Source organism: Apodemus sylvaticus, chromosome 12 (genome assembly GCF_947179515.1).
Source record: "Apodemus sylvaticus chromosome 12, mApoSyl1.1, whole genome shotgun sequence".
In the NCBI taxonomy this organism is placed as follows: Eukaryota; Metazoa; Chordata; class Mammalia; order Rodentia; family Muridae; genus Apodemus; species Apodemus sylvaticus.
This window is the reverse complement of record NC_067483.1, coordinates 11107106-11129606: the sequence shown is the minus strand read 5'-3', so window position 1 is coordinate 11129606 and position 22501 is coordinate 11107106. Positions and strand designations below refer to the sequence as shown.

General features: G+C 37.7%; 1 pseudogene; it reads left to right on the top strand.

Annotated features, from left to right (window-relative positions):
- The first annotated feature begins 240 nt into the window (after positions 1-240).
- On the top strand, positions 241-353 carry LOC127698000 (uncharacterized; annotated as a pseudogene).
- The last annotated feature ends 22148 nt before the right edge of the window (positions 354-22501 follow it).

The window sequence follows — 22501 nt, the reverse complement described above, 5'->3', positions numbered from 1 at the left end:
CAAACCTTGCTTTAGCCTGGGTCTAGACCCCTAAAAGCTTGAGGAACATTTCAGGTGGTTGCATGTTCCAATTTCATTTGACTCTCAAACCAATAGCAAGAAATGTAAGGCACACTTGTTCTCTCCTTTCTCTAATTGGTATGAGTGTCTGCTGCAGGTCAATGGTCACACACTGAGCATAGTAGAATGGAAGGACTTCTGGACTTCTGTCAGCACTTGTTTATTTTTTCCAGCAGATTATGATTTGCATAGTGGCACTATTGTAGCCAATGAGGTTTATCTGAGGCATGATTATTGCTTATTAAAAACTTATTCAACAGAATATCTCATTTTCTTGTGAAGATTCTAGAATCTAAAGTTAATCACAGATATTTCTGTGATAATCAGATTATCCACACATCATGTATGTTTGGGGTTATCTGAAGTCAGTTTAGAGCTGAATATTTCTGTGGAAATTGTACTACTCAGTGTAATACATTCAGTCAATTTGGATTTTGTAAGTTTGTTAATGAGTGTTTGCTTTAAAGACAATGGATGATTAGTATTTTTGTCAAAGAAAGGGTTTTTCAGAATAAAAAAAATGTTTTATATAAACATGTCAACAAAAGATCTGTAAGTTCCAGAGTTTAATATCACTTTTACAATGACTTTCTGTTTACAAACATTATTCAAATGTAACCAGTATTATTCAAATGTAACCAGTATCTCTGCCTGTGTTGCTTTAGGAATTTAGTTTTGGGAAACATTGGATGAAGAGATGCTTAATGGAAAAAGCACTTGCCATAAAAGCCTAAAGAAATGAGTGAGAATTTACAGGATTTCTGTAAAAACAAAAAAACAAAAAGCAAACAAACAAAAAAAGAAGACACAGAAGATAAACATGCAATCCCAGTGATCTTAGAGTGGGATATGAGGCAGAAAATGGTGAATCCCTGGAAGACTGGGGCCAGGTAGCCTGGCATATGCAGCAGCAAACATGACAGAGATCTGCTTCAACCAAGGTGGTGGAAGTCTCAGAACTAGTGATTACCCTCTTACCTTCACGCATGTGCCAGGGTATGTGTTCATGCACACTCACACAGACATGCAGACAGACACACACAGACACATACACAGACACACACACACACACACACACACACACACACACACAAATATACATTACAAGAAGCCATAATGTTTGGAACTATTTTCTCCTCTAAGCTAATCTTTAAAGATATCAGTTAGGAGATTTCTCTCTTCTACACTGAAAGTATGTTTGAAAACCTGAATAGAAGGAAACAAAATGTTACCACAAATATTCAAAGTTGGGATATCTAAAACTACCTACACTCTTATCCCTGTTTATTTATTGCTAATGACTACAGAATCTTCTAAACCTAAATATGAATATTATCTTACACCAGATCAATAATGCATTTCATCAAGGTTCCTTTTTTTTCAAGGCTAAAATATAGACAAGATAGGCACATACACACACACTAACAATTCTCATCATTTCTCCCATGTAGACACAGGAAGTCTCCAGTTCTCTCAGAATGTTGAACAAAGGCTCTGGAATCTGAGCTTTTAGCTTGCTTTGGAAGTCTGTTCTTCCATGCAGAGATACTTCTCAGCTTCAGACTCTCCAAGTTTCATTACTAGTGAGTTTCAAACTGGCAGAGACCATTTTTAGTTTTCTAATTTCCTTAGCTATTTCCTCTTTTAGTAAGTGAGATGTTTGGATTACTAAAATTATCCACATCCAGGGGCATCTTTAGCTAAGCCATAGTTACTATCAATTCAATTTGGCCATATGACGTTCAAGTTTTGAAAATCTTCTCATGTGCAAATTAAATATCATATCCAATGATGTATATCTGTATCAATAATAACAGACTCGGGGTTCTAAAAAGCTTATATCAGTGGATACTGCCAGAAGAAATAAAAGTTTCATAGAATTCTTTCTTTAATCGGTCCCTTAACTACTACTTCAAACACAAACACACACACACACACACACACACACACACACACATGACATATAGGAATAAAAGTATGCCATTAGTGCCCTGCAGCCAAGTGTTCATGAGGATAGTCAACAACTGCCTTCTCCTAAGTCAATGCTAGTAAGAAACTGAACCTTATAGATAAGGCCAGCTAATCGTGTCAGCACCACGTTCTCTGCTACAGCACACTCTGCTGCTGTCTTTCCCTTGTTTGTCCTTACCCATCTGTTCTTGTACAGAGAGTCTCCTTAAGACTTGGCTGGACCCATGCTTCTTTCACGCACAGCATCTTCCCACAAAAATATCCAATCCTATGAATCTAAAAGTACACTTTGGGCTTTGCTAAGGGAATTCCTATTGTAAAATAAACAATCAAATAAATAAAATTTAAAATCTATTGATAAAATGTTCTGATAAAAAATGGAAATGATATTGGTTTTTAAGAATTCAAAATATGTGTAAGAAGTGGAGTATTCCCTCTACTCATGGTTGGTGTGAGTCAATGTTTCCCAGCTACTAGAAGTAAAGCTACAAATTTTATGAAACAAAGAAAAGGACGTGGATAGACTCAACAAATAAAAGAGAAGGAATTTCCTCTGGAAATGTTTGTCTCAAAAATTTAATAATAACTTTTAAACTTGTAGTAATTAGTAGTAACCTTTAGTAACCTTTAGAGTTTATCATCTGGTCATCTGCATCCCAGTCTCTAATCACACTGATGAGACAAGGGGCCACCTGGTCCTGGTTTGTCCTACTTTTTTCTTTTATTGGTTCACAGGACAAGAACTTCTTTTCAATATGAAATCAAGTAGCAAGTTCATAACCAAATAGAAACCTGAATGTATTATAGGGCTAAACTAAAGGGAAGTGGGAAAACAGAAAAAGCAAAAATATGTCCTCTTTTTTCTAGAAAGTAATCCATACATCTAGTAACAACAAACATTTCCAGGTAATTGCAGATAGGAAAAAGTTAAAATCAGAAGTTCCTGGATATCTCTAGATGATTGCTCTGCCCATAGTATTCCCTAGCACTCAGGAAAGGAAGAAGAATGGGGGGAAGACATTTCCAAAGACACACGAGGCTCAGAGTAAATGGAAGGGTATAAAAGGAAATGATACTGCTAATTCCTTGCCTGAGAGTGAGAGATGAACTAGGAAAGACTTCCAAACTGTTAGTGAAAAGAAGCTGTGGTCAGAGGTTGTAGTCAGCTTCCTATCCAAATGCCTCACCCAGAAATTCTCAAAGTGAAACAAACAAACAAATATGATTAAACAGGACAGAAGTAATTTTCTGAACAGTAAAATAGCTCCTCAAGAAAACAGAGGAAATTAAAATGCCTGAGGTGATGATAAACTCCACATTGAACACCTCTTCTGCCTCTTTACCAAAATGCTTGTCCTTTGTTCTGGCATCCTAGTGCTACTGATACTCAGGCATGCTCATGTATGTTGATATCAGCTTTAATAATTTTCACCTCTTCCATGTGTTCTCCTATGTACCTGTGGATGTCAACTTTTTGGGTGGGTATTGCTGTGAATTGCTCTGAGATGTACTTAATGAGGTCCTAGACGGATGTTCTGTTACTAGTGAAAGTGATTGCCATCTCGATACCATGTGCTAAGGACAAGGCAGCTGTCTTGACTTCCTTGACTGTTTCTTTCACAAAGTAACAGTTCTTCCTATTCTACATTAAACATGTCCTCATTAACTTCTTTCATAGATGTCTGATTATGTAAGAAAGCAGACATACTTCAGTATTGGCCATGGTGGTAACCATAAGTACCCATCATGTTCCTGTCGTTGAAAACCTGCTGGGTGACAATGAGGGCCTGATATTACTGGCTTCCATGGATACTAAAGGGGGAAATGTCTGATATGGTGAAATGAAAACATGTGAAGGGCACCAGACTTTAAACTAGCTAGGGAAATGTAGGCAGTTGTAAGACTGAACAGAGTCACCAAGTGAAGTAGTTTTCATCCCTGTAGGTTAATGAGACGAGTGTGAAAGCACAGAAACAGATATCATAGAATGTTTCATTACCAATTCAGTAGGTCTCATTAGTGTTCTCTACCCACTGCTGGAGAGAAAGGTATGGTTCAATCATGGTGTGGAGCAATTTGGTTTGGAAATTACAAACCAAAGATACTTGAAGATACTTCTGATATAGTCTTGAAATTGTTCTCAGACATCTCTGATGAGGCACGGTTTCCACTCTAAGTCTGTTCTTCTACTCTAATTGGATGAAATGATTGGCCACTGTAATCAGAAATGTCCCTGTGTCCACATTTTCAGTGATGAGATTACAGGTGCCCACTACTGCAATTGGGTTATATAATTACTGGGGACTTTTTTCAGGTTTATATATTTGCACATTGAAAGCTTCACTAATTACCTACCGTTTAGAGGTTGTTATCACCCAAGTGACTCCAAGGATAACTCTCTTTTGTATACCTATGAGGTTTTGTATATAAAGGAGCAAAAAGTATACCCAAATAGATTATGATGTGAATTGAATTATACATAAAACATGATTCATATATTGAACTACCTGACTAACACTGAATAATTAATGAGTCCCACAGGCATGAGTTATGCATTTATTTACCTTAGCCCTGATGTTTATGATATTGTTTGATTTGATATAATTCCAGTTTAGATATAAATGTAATATAAATATTTACCTATTGTTTTTCATACCAAAAGTGAAGGAAAAATATGTGTGCCCAATAAGTCTAGCATAAAATCTTAGTTATATGAGGTGTTATATTTTTAAGTAAAGTGCTAAAATCAATATGAAATGACATTGAAACAGAAATTAAATCCTTTTAGATCTTGGTTAACTTACTTTATCAGAGTACTCATATTTAAACCTGGCTCAAGATAATATTAATAAACATTTTTTTCTTTTTTTTCTTTTTTTATTTTATTTTCTAAATTCTTTGTTTATATTCCAAAATGTTTTCCCTTTTCCCAGTTCCCCCTCCCCATATGTCCCATAAGCCTTCTCTACACCCATACTCCAATCACCTTATATAAAAGTTTATATAAGGTATAAACTTTTAAGTATGAAAGAAATTGAAAAAAAAATAATGTATGTACAGTTTAGGTCAAAATTGAAGAAAAATACCTAATCTTTTTTTGTGGGAAAAAAAAGGAAAAGGCAAGGGGGCCACAGTGGCATAGACCTCCAGAGTACCTGTTGCGAAGTAGTTGCTTGGCTGAGACACAGCTTGGCTGTGATGCAGCTCAAATGTTCCCCTGGCAGCTGGAAATGCTGAAGAGAATTCCATGCTCTTATGTGGTGGGTTAAATAAAAGAGACAGTTCATAGTTTTAATGTTTTAGTATTAAAAGAGTAGAGAGAGAAAAGGAAATAGGGAAGTAAAGAGAAAAGAGACGATAGAGAGATGAGAGAAGGCCATGACCACGTCGAAAGAGAAAAGAGGAGAAACAGAGAAGAAATGAGGATGATGGAGGGGCAATATGCCTCCTTTAATAGTAAGCTGGTTTACAAGGCAACAGCCAAGTAACTAAGAGGCAAGGAAAGCCTTGCTGTAGCCAGATGACTGCAGAGGTGGAGTCCCACCAGAACACTAGGGTCCTGGGTCATGGATACATGTGACTGGTGGCCACAGGATTATGGAGTTGAGTCTCGGTGCCCAACCAAGCTACAGACTGTCTCACACCACAGTCCCATATTTTTTATCTTTTTTTAAAGTTATTTTTATTAGGTATATTCTTTATTTACATTTCAAACGATTTGCCATTTCCAGGTCCCCTCTCCCCAAAGTCCCATAAGCCATATCTGCTCCTTTGTTTCCTAATCAACCCTTTCCCACAACCCTGTCCTAGTATTCCCTCTACACTGCTGCATCAAGCCTTTCTAGGACTGCTCTTTTTAACTCTATGAAGAATTTAGTTGTGATTTTAATGGGTATTGCATTGAATTTGTATATTGCTTTTGGCAACATAGCCATTTTTAAAATATTTTTATTTTCTATATTCTTTGTTTACATTCCAAATATTTTCCCCTTTCCCAGATCCCCCCTCCCCATATGTCCCATAAACCTTCCTCTCTCCACCCATTCTCCAATCACCTCCTTCCTTTTTCTCTGTCCTTATATTCCGCTCCAATTCTTATCTCCATGTACTAAACTCCACTCCAAGTAGATCAAGGACCTCCATGTAAAACCAGACAAACTGAAACTAATAGAAAAGAAACTGGGGAAAACCCTTGACAACATAGCCATTTTTACTATATTAATCCTGCCAATCCATGAGCATGTGAGATCTTTCCATCTTCTGAAGTTTTCTTTGATTTCTTTCCACAGAGGCTTGAAGTTCTGTTCATACAGATCATTCACTTTTTTGGTTAGAAACATACCAAGATACTTTATATTCTTTGGGACTATTGTGAAGGATGTTGTTTCCCTAATTTCTTTCTCAGCCAGTTTACACTTAGAAAGGCTACTGATTACATTTTACATCCTGCCACTTTGCTGAAGTTGTTTATCAGCTGTAGGAGTTCTCTGGAGGAGTATTTGGCTCACTTAACTATACTATAATATCATCTGCAAATACTGATAATTTGACTTCTTCCTTTCCAAATTTGTATCCCTTTGACCTCCTTTAATTGTCTAATTGCTCTAGCTAGAACTTCATGTACTATAGTGAATTGATATGGAGAGAGAGAGAGAGAGAGAGAGAGAGAGAGAGAGAGAGAGAGAGAGAGAGAGAGAGAGAGCACTGTTGTGCAGTTCCTGATTTTAGTGGGATTGCTTCAAGTTTCTCTTTAGGTTTAGGTTGGCTTCTGGTTTGCTGTATATTGATTATTCTATGCTTAGGTATGAGCCTTGAATTCCTGTTGTTTCCAAGACTTTTAAAAGGAAAGGATGCTGAATTTTGTCAAATGATTTTTTTTTTAGCATCTAATAAAATTACCTTTTTTTTTTAGTTTGTTTATGTAGTGGATTACATTGATGGATTTCCATATATTAAACCATCCCAACATTCCTGGGATGAAGCATACTTGATCATGGTGAATGATCATATTGATGTATTCTTGGATAGAGTTGGGAAGAATTGTATTGAGTATTTTTGCATTAATATTCTTAAGGGAAATTATTCTGAATTTCTCTTACTTTGTTAGATTTTTGTGTGGTTTTGTTACCAGCATAATTATAGCTTCATAGAACGAATTGGGTAGTGTTCCGTCTTTTTCTATTTTGTGGAATAGTTTGAAGAGTATTGATGTTAGGTCTTCTTTGAATGTATGATAGAACTCTGCACTAAAGCCCTCTAGTCCTGTGCTTTTATAGGTTGGAAGACTTTCGAGAATTGCTTTTTCTAACTCTGTGAAGAACTGAGTTGGGATTTTGATGGGAATTGCATTGAATCTGTAGATTGCTTTTGGCAAGATGGCCATTTTAACTATATTAATCCTGCCAATCCAAGAGCATGCAAGATTTTTCCATTTTCTGAGGTCTTCTTAGATTTCTTTATTCAGAGACTTGAAGTTCTGTCATATAGATCTTTCACTTGTTTGGTTAGAGTCACACCAATATACTTTATATTGTTAGTGGCTATTGTGAAGGATGTCATTTCCCTAATTTCTTTCTCAGCCTGCTTATCCTTTGAGTATAGGAAGGCAACTAATTTGCTTGAGTTGATTTTATAACCAGCCACTTTGTTGAAGTTGGTGTTGGTTTTTGTTTTTGCTTTTTATATTTGTTTTTCTTTTTTGTTTTTTTTGTTTGATTTTTGTTTTTTTGTTTTTTTGTTTTTTTGTTTTTTTTGTTTGTTTTTTGTTTTTTGGTTTTTTTGGTTTTTTTTTTTTTGTTTTTTTTTTTTTTTTTTTTGAGACAGGGTTTCTTGGTATAGCCCTGGCTGTCTTGGAACTCACTCTGTAAGCAAGGCTGGCCTTGAACTCAGAAATCTGCCTTCCTCTGCCTTCCAGAGTGCTGGGATTACAGGCGTGTGCCACCATCGCACAGCTGTTGAAGTTGTTCATCAGGTGTAGGAGTTCTCTGGTAGAGGTTTTCGGGTCACTTAAGTAAACTATCATGTCATCTGCAAACAGTGATAATTTGACTTTTTCCTTTCCAATTTGTATAAATTTGACCTCCTTATGTTTTATAATTGCTCTAGCTAGAACTTCAAAGACTATATAGAAAAGACATGGAGAGAGAGGACAGCCTTGTCTAGTCCCTGATTTTAGTGGGATTGCTTCATGTTTCTCTCCATTTAGTTTGACGTTGGCTACCGCTTTGCTTTGCTTTAACTATGTTTAGGTATGGGCCTTGAATTCCTGTTCTTTCCAAGACTTTTAGCATGAAAGGATGCTGAATTTTGTCAAACGATTTTTCAGCATGTAATAAAATGACCATATGGGTTTTCTTTTGAGTTTGTTTATGTAGTGGATTGCATTGATGGATTTCCTTATATTGAACCATCCCTGCATCACTGGAATGAAGCCTACTTGATCATGGTGGATGATCATTTTGATATGTTCATGAATTCAGAGGGCAATAATTTTATTAAATATTTTTGCATCGATATTCATAAGGGAAATTGGCCTGTAGTTCTCTTTCTTTGTTGGATGATTTTGCGGTTTTGGTATTAGCATAATTGTGGCTTCATTTAATGAGTTGGGTAGTGTTCCTTCTGCTTCTATTTTCTGGAATAGTTTGAAGAGTATTGGTGTTAGGTCATCTATGAAGGTCTGATACAATACTGCACTGAAGCCATTTGGTCCCGTGCTTTTTTTGGTTGGGAGACTTTCTATGACCCCTTTTATTTCTTTAGGGTTTATGGGACTGTTTAGATGATCTATTTGATCCTGATTTAATTTTGGTGTCTGATATCTGTCTACGAAACTGTCCAATTCCTCCATATTTTTCACTTGTGTTGAGTAAAGGTTTTTGTAGTAGGATCTGATGATTTTTTGAATATCCTCAGTTTCTCTTGTTATTTCTTGCTTTTTATTTCTAATTTTGTTAATCTGGATACTGTCTCTGTGCAGTTTGGTTAGTCTGGCTAAGGATTTATCTATCTTGTTGGTTTTCTTAAAGAACCAGTTCCTTGTTTTATTGATTCTTTGTACAGTTCCCTTTGTTTCTACTTGATTGATTTCTGCCCTGAGTTTGATGATTTCCTGCTGTCTTTTCCTCCTGTGTGAAATAGCTTCTTTTTGTTCCAGAGCTTTCTGGTGTGTCCTTAAGATGCTAGTGTATGCTCTCCCCATTTTTTTTGGCGGCCCTCAGGGCTATGAGTTTTCCTTTTAGCACTGCTTTCATTGTGTCCCATAGATTTGGGTATGTTGTGTATTCATTTTCAGTAAATTCTGAAAGGTCTTTGATTTCTTTGTTTATTTCTTCCTTGACCAATGTATCATTGAGTAGAATATTGTTCAGTTACATGTATATTTGGGCTTTCTGTTGTTTTTGTTGCTATTAAAGAAAACTTTTACTTCATAGTGATCTGATAGAAGGCATGGGATTATTTCAATCTTTTTATATTTATTGAGGTCTATCTTGTGACCAATTATATGATCCATTTTGGAGAAGGTACCATGAGGTGCTGAGAAAAAGGTATATTCTTTTGCTTTAGGATAAAATGTTCTGCATATGTCTCTTAAATCTAATTAGTCCAAAGCTTCAATTAGTTTCACTGCATCCCTCTTCAGTTTCTATTTTCCGGATCAGTCTATTGAGGAAAGTGCAGTGTTGATGTCACCCACAATTATTGTGTTAGGTGTAATGTGTGCTTTGAGCTTTACTAAAGTTTATTTTATGAATGAGGGTACCCTTGCATTTGGAGCATAGATGTTCAGGATTGAGAGTTCTTCGTGGTGGATTTATCCTTTGACCAGCAACAAGTGTCCCTCAGAGTCTCTTTTGATGACTTTGGGTTGAAAGTCAATTTTATCTGATATTAGAATGGCTACTCTGGCTTGTTTCCTGAGACCATTTGCTTGTAAAATTGTCTTCCAGGCTTTTACTCTAAGGTAGTGTTTTTGTCTTTGACCCTGAGGTGTGTTTCCTGTATGCAGCAAAATGTAGGGTCCTGTTTATGTATCCAGTCTGTTAGACTATGTCTTTTTATTGGGGAATTGAGTCAAGAGATATTAAGGAATAGTGATTACTACTTCCTGTCATTTTTGATGTTATTTTTAAAAATTGATTGGTTAACTTCTTTTTGGTTTGATGACAGAAGGTTACTATCTTGCTTTTTCCAGGGTGAGTTTTCCCTCCTTGTATTGGTGTTTTCCTCCTATTATCCTTTTAGGGCTGGGTTTGTGGAAAGATATTGAGTAAACTTTTGTCTTGTAATATCTTAGTTTCTCCATCTATGGTGATTGAGAGTTTTGCTGGGTATAGTAGTTTTGGCTGGCATTTGTGTTCTCAGAGTCTGCATGAGATCTGCCCAGGATCTTCTAGCTTTCATAGACTCTGGTGAGAATTCTGTTGTTATTCTGATATGTCTACCTGTATATGTTACTTGGCCTTTTTCTCTTACTGCCTTAATATTCTTTCTTTGTTTAGAACATTTGGGGTTTTGATTATTATGTAACAGGAGGTATTTCTGTTCGGGTCCAATCTTTTTGGAGTTCTGTAGGCTTCTTGTATATTCATGGGCATCTCTCTCTTTAGGTTAGAGAAATTTCTTCCATAATTTTATTGAAGATATTTGATGGCCCTTTAAGTTGTGAAACTTCACTCTCTTCTGTACATATAATCCTTAGATTTGGTCTTCTCATTTGTCCTGGATTTCCTGGAAGTTTTGGTTTACAAGCTTTTTTCATTTTGCATTTTCTTTGACTGTTGAGTCCATGGTTTCTATGGTATCTTCAGCATCTGAGATTCTTTCTTCTATCTCATGTATTCACTTGTTGATATTTGCATCTATGGCCCCTGATTTGTTCCCAAGGTTTTCTATCACCAAAGTTGTCTCCCTTTGAGATTTCTTAGTTATTTCTACTTCTGTTTTTAGATCCTGGATGGTTTTGCTTAACTCCTTCACTTGCTTGTTTGTGTTTTCCTTTAATTTTTAAAGAAATTTTTGTGTTTCTTCTTTCATGACCTCAGTCTGTTGTCCATAGTTCTCCTGTATTTCTTTAAGTCATTTTTGTGTTTCCTCCTTATTGGCTTCTGTATTCTCCTGAATTTCTTTCAATTATTTTTTTTCTCCTGAATTTCTTTAAGAGATTTATTTATGTCCTTCATGTGTTCCTGTAACAACATCATGACCAGTGATTTTAAATCCAAATTTTGTTTTTCTGGTGTATTGGGGTATCCAGGACATGCTGTTAATGAAGAATTGGGTTCAGATGCTGCCATATTGCCTTGATTTCCATTAGTAGCATTGCTATGTTTTCCTTTGCCATCTAGTTCTCACTGGTGTTAGTTGGTCTTGTTTTCAATGCTAGACTCACCAGTGCAAGTTGCCTCTTCCCAGCTGCCCTCTGGGTGCACAGCTGGTCTCCTGTACTGCCTAGAGACACAGCCTGTGGCCCAAGCGGTTCTAGATCCAGAGGAGGAGACAGGCAGGCTTCAGCCAAAGGCCTAGGACTGGATCCTCTGCTCTGCAGGTCCACACTCACCAGAGCTAGCTGCTTCCTCCCAGCTGGCCTCTGGGTGCACAGTTGGACTCTTGCACGGCCTCATATGTGGTGTCATGGCCTGGGCTGTTCCTGATCCCAAAGTGGAGCCTGGAAGACTCCTGCCAGACGTCTCAGGACTGGATCCTGTGGCCCAGGAAGGTCCCAATCCTGAATAGGAGAGCAGAAGGTTCCCACCAGAGGCCTCAGGTCTGGATTCTCAGCTCTGCAAGGCAGGACTCACCAGAGCATTCTGCTTCTTCCCAGCCAGCCTCTGGGTGCACAGCTGTCCTCTTGCATGACCTGGAGATGGGGTGCCAGGTCTCAGGCTGTTCCCAATCCTGAAGCAGAGACCAGAAGGATCCTGTCCAAGCTTGAAGACTGTCAATGACCACTTCTATATCTTTAATGGGTATGAGACAGCTTAGATGGTCTATCTGATCCTGATTTGGTATTTAGTATCAGTCTAGGAAATTTTCCATTTTAAAGAAATTTTCTGGTTGTGTTGAGTATAGGCTTTTGTAGGAGGATAGAAAGATTTTTTTTTTAATTTCCTCAGTTTCTGTTGTTATATCTACCTTTTCATTTCTGTGTTTGTTAATTTGGATACTGTCTCTGTTCTCTCTGGTTAGTGTGGCTAAAGGTATATCTATCTTGCTGATTTTTATAAAGAACCAGCTTCTGGTTGTGTTGATTCTTTTTGTAGTTCTTTTTGTTTCTACTTGGTTGATTTCAGTTGTGAGTTTGATGATTTCATGTCTTCTACTTCTCTTATGTGTATTAGCTTTTTTCTCTTCTAAAGATTTCAGGGTGTGCTGTTGATCTGCTAGTGTATGCTCTCTCCAGATTCTTTCTGGAGGCACTCAGAGCTATGAGTTTTCTTCTTAGCACTGTTTTCATTGTGTCCTATAAGATTGGGTATGTTGTACTTTCAGTTTCATTAAATTCTAACTAGGTTTTGATTTCTTTCCTTATTTCTTCCTTGATCAAAGTATCATTGAGTAGAGCATTTTTCAGCTTCCATGTGAATGTGAGCTTTCTGTTCTTTCTGTTGCTGTTGAAGACTACCCTTACTCCATAGTGATCTGATAGATGCCATGAGATTACTTTATATATGCTGAGGTCTGTTTTGTGATCAATTCCATGGTCAATTTAGGAGAAGTGCCCTAAGGTACTGAAAAGAATATATATTCTTTTTATTTAGGATGAAATATTCTATAGAAATCTATTAAATCCATTTGTTCCAAAACTTCTTTTAGTTTTTCTGTGTCTCTGTTTAGTTTGTGTTTCCCTAATCAGTCCATTAAGGAAAGTGTTGTGTTGAAGTCACCCACAATTATTTTGTGACATGCAATGTGTGCTTTGAACTTTAGTAAAGATTATTTTATGAATGGAGGTGCCCTTGCATAGATGTTCATAGTTGAGAGTTCTCCTTGGTAAATTTTTCCTTTGATGAGTATAAAGTGTCCTTCTGTGTCTTTTTTGATGACTTTTGGTTATAAGTATATTTTATTGGCTATTAGAATGGTTGCTCCAGCTTATTTCTTGTGACCTTTTGCTTGGAAAATTGTTTTCTAGCCTTTTAATCTGATGTATTGTTTGTCTTTGGCACTGAGATGAGTTTCCTGTATGCAGCAAAATGTTGGGTCCTGTTTAAGTATCCAGTCCATTAGTCCCCGTCTTTATATTGGGGAATTATTTCCATTGATGTTAATCGATATTAAGGAATAGTGATTATTTCTTCCTGTTATTTTTGATCTAAATTTTATGTTTGCATCTTTATCTTTTTTTCCATTTCTTGAAAGAAGATTGATTTCTTGCCTTTTCTGGTGTATAATTTCCCTCCTTTTGTTGATGTTTTACATTCATTATCCTTTGAAGGACTGGGTTTGTGGAAAAAATATTGTGTGGATTTATTTTTGTCATGGAATACCTTGGTTTCTCCATCCATGGTAATTGAGAGATTTGTTGGGTATAGTATCCTGGGTTGTCATTTGTTTTCCCTTTGGGTCTGTATGACATCTGTCCAAGCTTTTCTGGATTCCATAGTCTCTGGTGAGAAATCTGGTGTAATTTTGTTAGGTCTACCTAAATATGTTACTTGACCATTTTCCCTTACCGATATTAATATTCTTTCTTTGTTTAGAGCATTTGGCATTTTAATTATTATGTGACAAGTGGAATTTCTTTTCTGGACAAATCTACTTGCAGTTCTTTAGGATTCTTGTATGTTCATGAGCTTATTTGTCTTTAGATTAGGGAAGTTCTCTTCTATGATTTTGTTGAAAATATTTATTGGCCATTAAAGTTGGAAATCTTCACTGTCTTCTGTAACTATAATCCTTAGGTTTGGTCTTCTCATTTGTTCTGGATTTCCTGGATGTTTGTAGCCAGGATTTATTTGCATTTTGCATTTTCTTTGACTGTTCTGTCAATGCTTTCTATGGTATCTTATATGTCTGAGATTCTTTCTTCTCTCTTGTATTGTGTAGTTGATGCTTGCATCCATGACTCCTGACTTCTTTCTTAGTTTGTCTTTGTCCAGAGTTATTTAACTTGTTATTTCTTTATTGTTTTTACCTCCATTGTTAGACCCTGGATGGTTTTCTTCAATTCCTTCACCTGTTTTGTTGTGTTTTCCTATAGTTCTTTAACGGCTTTTCCCTGTTTACTTGTGTTCTCCTGAAATTTTTAAGGAAGATATGAATGTCCTTCTTGAAGCTTTTTAACAGCATCATGAACTGTGATGTTAAATACACACCTTGGTTTCCTGGTGTGTTGGGGTATCCAGGACTTGCTTTTGTGGGAAAATTGGATTTGGATGGCACCATGTTGCCTGGATTTCTGATAGTAACACACATACACTTGCCTTTTGTCTTCCAGTTATCTCTGGGGTTATTTGATCCTGCTGTCTCTGGCTGGTGCTTGTCCCACCTGTGTGACTGCAAGCCTGTCTCAGCACCACTGGGTGACTGGCTATTCCCTGGTACAGAGTGCTGTGGAGTTTCCCAGCCCTTTGGTGCAGGGGGGGCCTTGGCGGACTGAGTCCCAACTGCTCTTACACTAGGGTGTTCCCTGCTTCCCTGGCTGGACCCTTCTGCTTAGTCACAGGTGCAAAGATAGTGGTCTCACTTCTAAGCTGGGCACTCCCTCTAAATACAGCATTCCCTGGAGGGAAGATGTCCCCTGGCAGGATAAGTAGACAGACAGCAGTGGTACTGCCCAGCTCCTGGGTACAGTTGGGGTCCTGGTGGACCAAGTCCCAACTGATCTTATATTCAGGTGTTCCCTGAGTTCCTGAGTGTAACAGCCCATTTAGTCACCGATACCTTTTGCCTTACCTATAATACTACATATCATATAGAAACTGATAAAGTGAAAGTGAGGTAATATGCATATAGAGGTAGATTTTTCTTCTGGAAAAATGTATGTTGTTTTAGTTTCAAAACGCATTACAATAACCATCTTCCTACCAAGAACCCTCATTTCTACCTATACCTCTTCCTATGAGCTAAAAATGAAATTTAGTTTTGGTTTAGTTACTTGATGACTGGAGCCAGATATAGCTGTCACCAGGGAGGCTCTGCTAGTGCATGACAAATATAGAGGGGGACACGCTCAGCCCACCATTGAACTGAGCACAGGTTCCCCAATGGGGGAACTAGAGAAGGGACCCAAGAAACTGAAGGGGTATGCAGTTCCATAGGAGGAACAATGATATGAGCCACCCAGTACTCCCAGAACTCCCAGGAACAAACCATAAACCAGATAGTACACATGGTGTTACCCATGGCTCCAGATGCATAGGCAGCAGAGGATGGCCTTGTTAGACATCAAAGAGAGGAGAGGCCCCTGGTCCTGGAAAGGCTTGATGCAACAGTGTAGTGGAATACAAGTACAGGGAAGTTGGACAGGGTTAATTGGGGAACAGGGGGAGGGGGATAGCTTATGGGACTTTGGAGGGTAGACCAGGAAAGAAGAAATCCTTTGAAATGTAAATAAAGAATCCACCTAATAAAAAGAAAAGAAAAATCTCAAAACAAGTTTTTAAGATATGATAGTTACTTTTTGGCATGACTTAAGTAAGCTTTATTCACCATATTTGGGATTAGAGTTCTTTTGAGTATGAATTTGCTCTGATTTAGAAATATTTCTCTATGTATAATAATACATATTAGAGATTACACACAAAATCATTTATTATTTTACAATCTTCATGTACATAGTCTAAATGCTTTCTCATATTTTTATTCTTTACATATATTACTATGCTGGAGTGATGGGAATTTTTCACAAAGTAATGTATGTAGTTTTCTCTTGTGTAAGTGTCATGTGGTCACTCACAGAAATTTGCAATTTGTTTATCTAACTGCAATGTTTGCCTAGATAAATATTCATAGTGTAGAGATGTAGATCAAAGATATATACTTTCATACCATGCAAAAATGAATAAGATCATCTCTTACTGAAATAAGGAAAATATAAGCAAAGTAGTTTCTTAAGCTCTCTCAGTACAGAGATGCCTGAAATTGCACACTCTTCCCTTCTGTCTGAGGTCTGCTGACAGAGGGCTTGCTGGTTGGCTCCATTATGGAGAAATTGGAGAAGAAACAAGCTAAATGTACAAAGTCAGATAAGTTTTGAACTAGGAAGGTATTTAGCATGTATTATAACTAAAGGACAGCAATAAAAGAGTCTTAATTGGAAAAATAATTCAGTATTATGTAACATTAAATATTATTCTCATTTCCCTAGAAAACAATGGCAGAAAGGTTTATTATCTCTGCTCTCAATAAGGGTACAGGCTATCAGGAAGGGAAAGCCTGGCAGCAGAAGTGTGGTCACATATCATACAATTAGGAAATGAAAAGACGAATGTTGGTGCTTAGCCTGATTTTTTTTTTCAGTTCAGAACCGCAGCCCATAAAATAGCATCAACCACTGTGAGTTTGCATCATCGCACCTCAATAAATACAGTATAGAAAAGAAACTTCCTCATAGGTGACCCAGAGTTTTGTCTCCTGCATGATTCTAGTTCTTGAAGAAATGATGATCAATATCAACCATCACAAATACCCATTGCTCTGCTAATTAGTAGGTATTCATCCGGACTTGGTAACCAGTACAATGCTTGACTCATAGATGTAGCTCCGGTGCATCTAGAAGCTGAAAATTAGTCTGTATCTTCTGTGTAAATTCTGATCCTTCTTTCTTAATGGGCACAGTCATCCTCCAAGTTCTGCAGTAGCTCATCTTCATCTTTCAAGTGTGTAGCAGAGGTTTCCCCAAATTAAATTAAATGTTAGTGCAACAGGAAGCCTGAGATTTATCAGAGAAAATGGAAGCAGAGCATAGAGTTTCAGAGACTGGGACAAAGGAGGAAGAAAGTGGAGAAGGAAGGAACATGGAGGAGGAACAGGACAATCCAGATTCCGCATGGCTTTAAATAGCCACAGGTAGTTATGATTATCTTATAAGGGATGGATAATTGCAGGAGAATATTTGTCTTATTTAGGTGGGCAATTCAATTATTGATATATAAATCTGACTGATTAATTATTCGCTTCTAGAGTTATGATTTTCTGGGCTAAGGGGAATTGTGACTGCCAACCACAGGGGGTGAATGAATGAGAAGGTAAGGGCAACTCTGAGGCAGATGAAAATGAGAAGGGACTACTGGCAACTGGGGCTAGCCAAGGGGTGGTGAGATGGCTTGGCAGAGAAGGTGTAGCTTGGGAACTTGGTATCTTTTTAAATATTTCTCACAACACAAGTGTAATTTTCTAATGTGTTCCTCTTCTTATAACTCTAGCTAACAATTGTAACTAGTTGTCTGAAGAGAACATGGTAAATCACAAATATCCATAAACTATCATTTTTTCTGCTTGTTCATATTTTGGACTGTTCTTATGCTAACTCAGGTCAAAAGTGAATCAGAAAGTTAGATAAACTGTGGGAGTAAATGGCCCTAAAATGTAACAGCGCATTAGTTGTACCTCTTTGACTCATGGCAAGTTATGAATGTGCTGCATACTCCCAAGAGTTCTCTGGATTCACAAATGAAACACACACACACACACACACACACACACACACACACACACACAGACACACACACACAGCAGCTAATTTTGTTATGCTTCCACTAGCTTACTGGTTGGGCATTTCTAAACATTAGAACCTATTCTCAACATCTCACCCTTTTGTAGAATAAAAAAGCATAACAATTATATAAATTACAAAGTATATATAATTAACAGCCAGTCCATCATATTTGTCACTTAGATAAAGCACTCTACCATCTATTCTAACTTAAGAGCTTACAATTCAGTACCTGAGTTTTGTTATGATTTTAGCTTACATTATCACCTAAATACCATCCTTTCAAATCTATATCATCTCTCTCAATGCTAAACAACTTAAGTTTGATTATAAGACTATAACTAGTATTTAACCATGTTAGAAATTTGAGAACAAATTATTACCTGAATATGCAGAAAGCACAAAAAATAATAGCTTCCAAAATTTAAACAATTTGTATAGACAGTTGACTACCTGGAAAATCCCCCATTCCTCAAAATGGTGGAGCATCATTCTTCAGCCTTCATACTCCTGATCATCTAACAGACTTTGAAATGAAGCAGGAACTCTAAAGGATTTTTTTTCGACCCAGGCAGAGCTAAACTTTTGACTATACTGCATTGTGTTATCTGTACTGGCTGGTTTTGTGTCAACTTGACACAAGTTGGAGTTATCACAGAGAGAGGGACTTCAGTTGAGGAATTGCCTCCATGAGATCCAACTCTAAGGCATTTTCTCAACTAGTGATCAAGGGGGAGAGCCCATTATGGGTGGTGCCATCCCAGAGCATGTAGTCCTGGGTTCTATAAGAAATCAAGATGAGCAAGGCAGAGGAAGAAAGCCAGTAAGTAACATCCCACCATGGCCTTTGCATCAGCTCCTGCTTCCTGACGTGCTCGAGTTCCAGTCCTGACTTCCATTGGTTATGAACAGAAATGTTGATGATGAACAGCTAAATAAACACTTTTCTCCCCAATGTGCTTCTGGTTGATGATGGTGCGTATAAAAATAGAAACCCTGACTAAGACACCATCTGTAGCGGTGAATTAATTAAACTGCTCTTCCTTCTAGCAGGTTGCATACTACTGCACTCACCCAAGATTTGTCCAGATTCATGAATGAAACACACACACAGACACACACACAGACACACAGACATGCACACATACATACACACACACACACACACACACACACACACACACACACACATACACACCACCTAATTGTGATATGCATGGACTAGTTCAATGATTGGGCATTTCTAATCCTCCTCATTCATTAGCAGTCTTCCCTCCAGTATTCCTGCCTTAAAATCTTCTTAATCTATGCTTTATTTTTGCTGTGCTTTTAGTTTATTGGTAGCATGCCAGTGTAAGCCTGTGTTCCCTTTCCACCTTCATTGTAGGATGCTTTTTCTCCTGCAGCTCTTTCTCTGAGTCATTGAATTCTCATCATTCCCTCTTTCTGTTCCTTGTTTGTGCAATCTAAAAGTCCTCCTTCTTTCATTCTACCCAGCCATTGGACATTGTCTCTTTTATTTCCCCAAATCAGAATCAACTGGGAGCAGGTTTCTTTTAGTTTCTGAAAGCACAGATTCCCATGTGATTCTGGGAGCAGAATTAAGGCAAAGCATTAGAACCATTGCCCACCAATAAAGCATAATGGTGTGAAATAATTATATTCAGTGGTAGTTATTATTTATATGGGACACAATACTTTGAAGATTTCTAAAAGAATAAATGTACATGTAATCTTCAGGGGAGGGCTCAATTGATAAAATGCTTGCTGTGTCAATGTGAATATCTTAGTTTTCAAGTCTTTAGCAACAGTGTAGAAAAGCCAGTGCTGTCACATGTGACAATAATCCAAGTATGGGGGAACTATAAGCAGGAAGATTATTACTGCTGGGGACAGGAACACTAGCTGCCCTGGCAAGGTCCAGGTTTAATGAGCATCTGTTTCAGAAAATAAGGTGGGAAATAGCTTAAACAAAAAATAAAATAAAATAAATAAATAAAAAACACATGATGCCAAAACCCAGACTCTACATGACGATACATGTGAGCACATACACAGAACACACACATGCATTTATACACACAGAAAAAGATGTGTATGGGAGTTCTTTTTGTAAGTTGTACCTATATCACAACAAACACCAATATAAAAGAAAATAGTGAAACTCTACCAGAGTCAAGGATTCATAAAGGAAATCCAGTGTTATTTTTTGGACTATTTCTATGCATTATCATGCTAAATATTGGCCCTTTGTGCATCCCAGAAATTAGGAGATCTTCATGTAAACCCAAGTAGTGATATGTAACCTTCCCTGCCCATTTGTTTCTGATTGGTGAATAAAGACACTGAGAGCCTATAGCTGGGCCGAAAAGAGGAAGGGTGGGTTTGGGTTTCCAGGCTGGGGTTCTGAGAATAACAAGGAGGTGAGGTAGGTGGAGAGAGGAGGTGATACCATGGGGTAGGTGAGTCATGAAAACTTGGCCAGTCATGAGGGCTGGTCAAGTGGAGGTGAGAACATTCAAAATGGAACATTGAAAGTTATAACCTGGGATTACTGACAAGGAAGTAAACATAATGACATAGAGGGAATCTATCTGCCATGCTCTAGTGTTTTAAAGGATTATAATATATGTAAAAGCTCTGTGTCTTTTATTAGGGAACTGATTAAGATTGGGCAGAAAGTCCCAGTTGAGATGTTATAACAATGCAGCAATCAACACACATGCACAGAAGCCAGAAAACATTTTTGGATATTCTGTCATTACAGATCTGAAATTGGCAATGTTTTGAAATACAATGCATACTGTTGTTATTTCTCCACTGGTGAAATGGACCAATTCCAGCAGTATAACTTATATTAAATGGAGGTTTAAGGACTAGCTGTTCTCAGGCAAATTCACTGGTACCAAAGACTAGACAGTGGAGTTAAAAGGGTCATGGGAAAGGAAAGATATGGATGGAGGAAGAGAAAGAAGGATGTGTATTCAGAGAGATAAGATGAGAGGAAATAGGGAAGAGAGGAGAGAACAAAATGTCTGGATTATATAAGGAAGAATCTCTGGTGGAAGGACAATTGAGCCGGAAAGGTCAGGGTTGGAGGCGGGGTACACCAGGTAGGGACTGAGGAATTCTTTAAGATCCTAGCACCCAGAGCTGCTCCAGTATGTAAAATATGTTCCTTAGTCCCTTGTTCCAGAACTGAAACCAAACACTATATCCAAATTCACAAATATAGGCTGTAGTTTTCAACTCTCAGAGATTGGTTTGTTATTGTATTTATCCCACAGCATGTGACACAATTTTAGGTCTCATTTTAAATTTGGACCTGGGCCAGTGAGATGACTTAATTGAGTAACAGCTGTAAAAGCCTTTGCTACAAGCCTGAAGACATTAGTTCAGTACTCAGATCCCACGTCAAAAACCCAGACATCATTTTCACTCCCTGACGGAGCAGAGGGGCAGCACCATGTACTGAGATATCCTGAGTTTAAGATCTCTGGGGGTAAAAACGCAGCAGGGGTCTGCCTATGCCCAGGACCTGGGCAGATAGATTAGCGGTTCATAAGTGTGCCAGCCAGTTGTGGGTCCTGTGCCCTACATGGTGATCAGCACTTGGAGTGGCTCCCTACCACCATCATCGCTCCATGACAGAGCAGACCAGATGGGAATCACCAGGTTCACTGAGACAACCCAAGTTAACATAGCTTGGGGTAAGACACATCAGGGCTCCAACAGCACACAAGAGGAGAGCAGCATATAGGCAATTTGTGTCATGGGAAACCCAGTCATCCAGTGTTGCAGAAATAGCCTTACAGACTCACAGGAGGTTGAAGTACCAGCCAGTGACAAGACCAACTAACACCAGTAAGACTAGATGGCAAAAGGCAAATGGAGGAGTGTTACTAAAAGAAATAAAGGCAATATTGAGGCATAGGCATCTGAATTCAATTCTCCAACAACAGCAAGTCCTGGATACCCCAACACACCAGAAAAACAAGGTTTGGATTTAAAATCACTGGTCATGATGTTGTTAGAGGAACATTTGAAGGACATAAATAAATCTCTTAAAGATATTCAGGAAAAAATGGATCAAAAGATAGAAGCCCTTACAAGGGAAACACAAAAATCATTGAAAGAAATTCAGGAAAATATGTATCAAATATAGAAGCCAATAAGGAGGAAACACAAAAATCACTTAAATACAGAAAAACATTCGTCTAAAGTCAGAAATCATGAAAGAGGAAACAAAAAAAATCTCTTAAAGAATTACAGGAAAACACAAACAATTAAGTGAAATAACTGAGCAAAACCATCCTGGATCTAAAAACAGAAGTAGAAACAACTAAGAAAGCACAAAGGGAGACAACTTTTGAGATAAAAAACATTGGGAAGAAATCAGGGACCATAGATGCAAATATAAACAACAGAATACAAGAGATGGAAGAAAGAATCTCAGATGCTCAAGATAACATAGAAACCAAGGACTCACCAGTCAAAGAAAATGCAAAATGGAAAAAGCTTGTAACCCAAAATATCCAGTAAATCTAGGACACAATGAGAAGACCAAACCAAAGGATTAGGTATAGATGAAAGAGAAGATTTACAACATAAAGAGGCAGCAAATATCTTCAACAAAATTATGGAAGAAAACGTCCCTAACATACAGAGAGAGGTGCCCATCAATATGCAAGAAGCCTAAAGAACTCTAAACAGACTGGACCAGAACAGAAATACCACCTGTCACATAATAATCAAAACCCCAAATGTACTAAACAAAGAAAGAATATTAAAGGCAGTAAGAGAAAAAGGGCA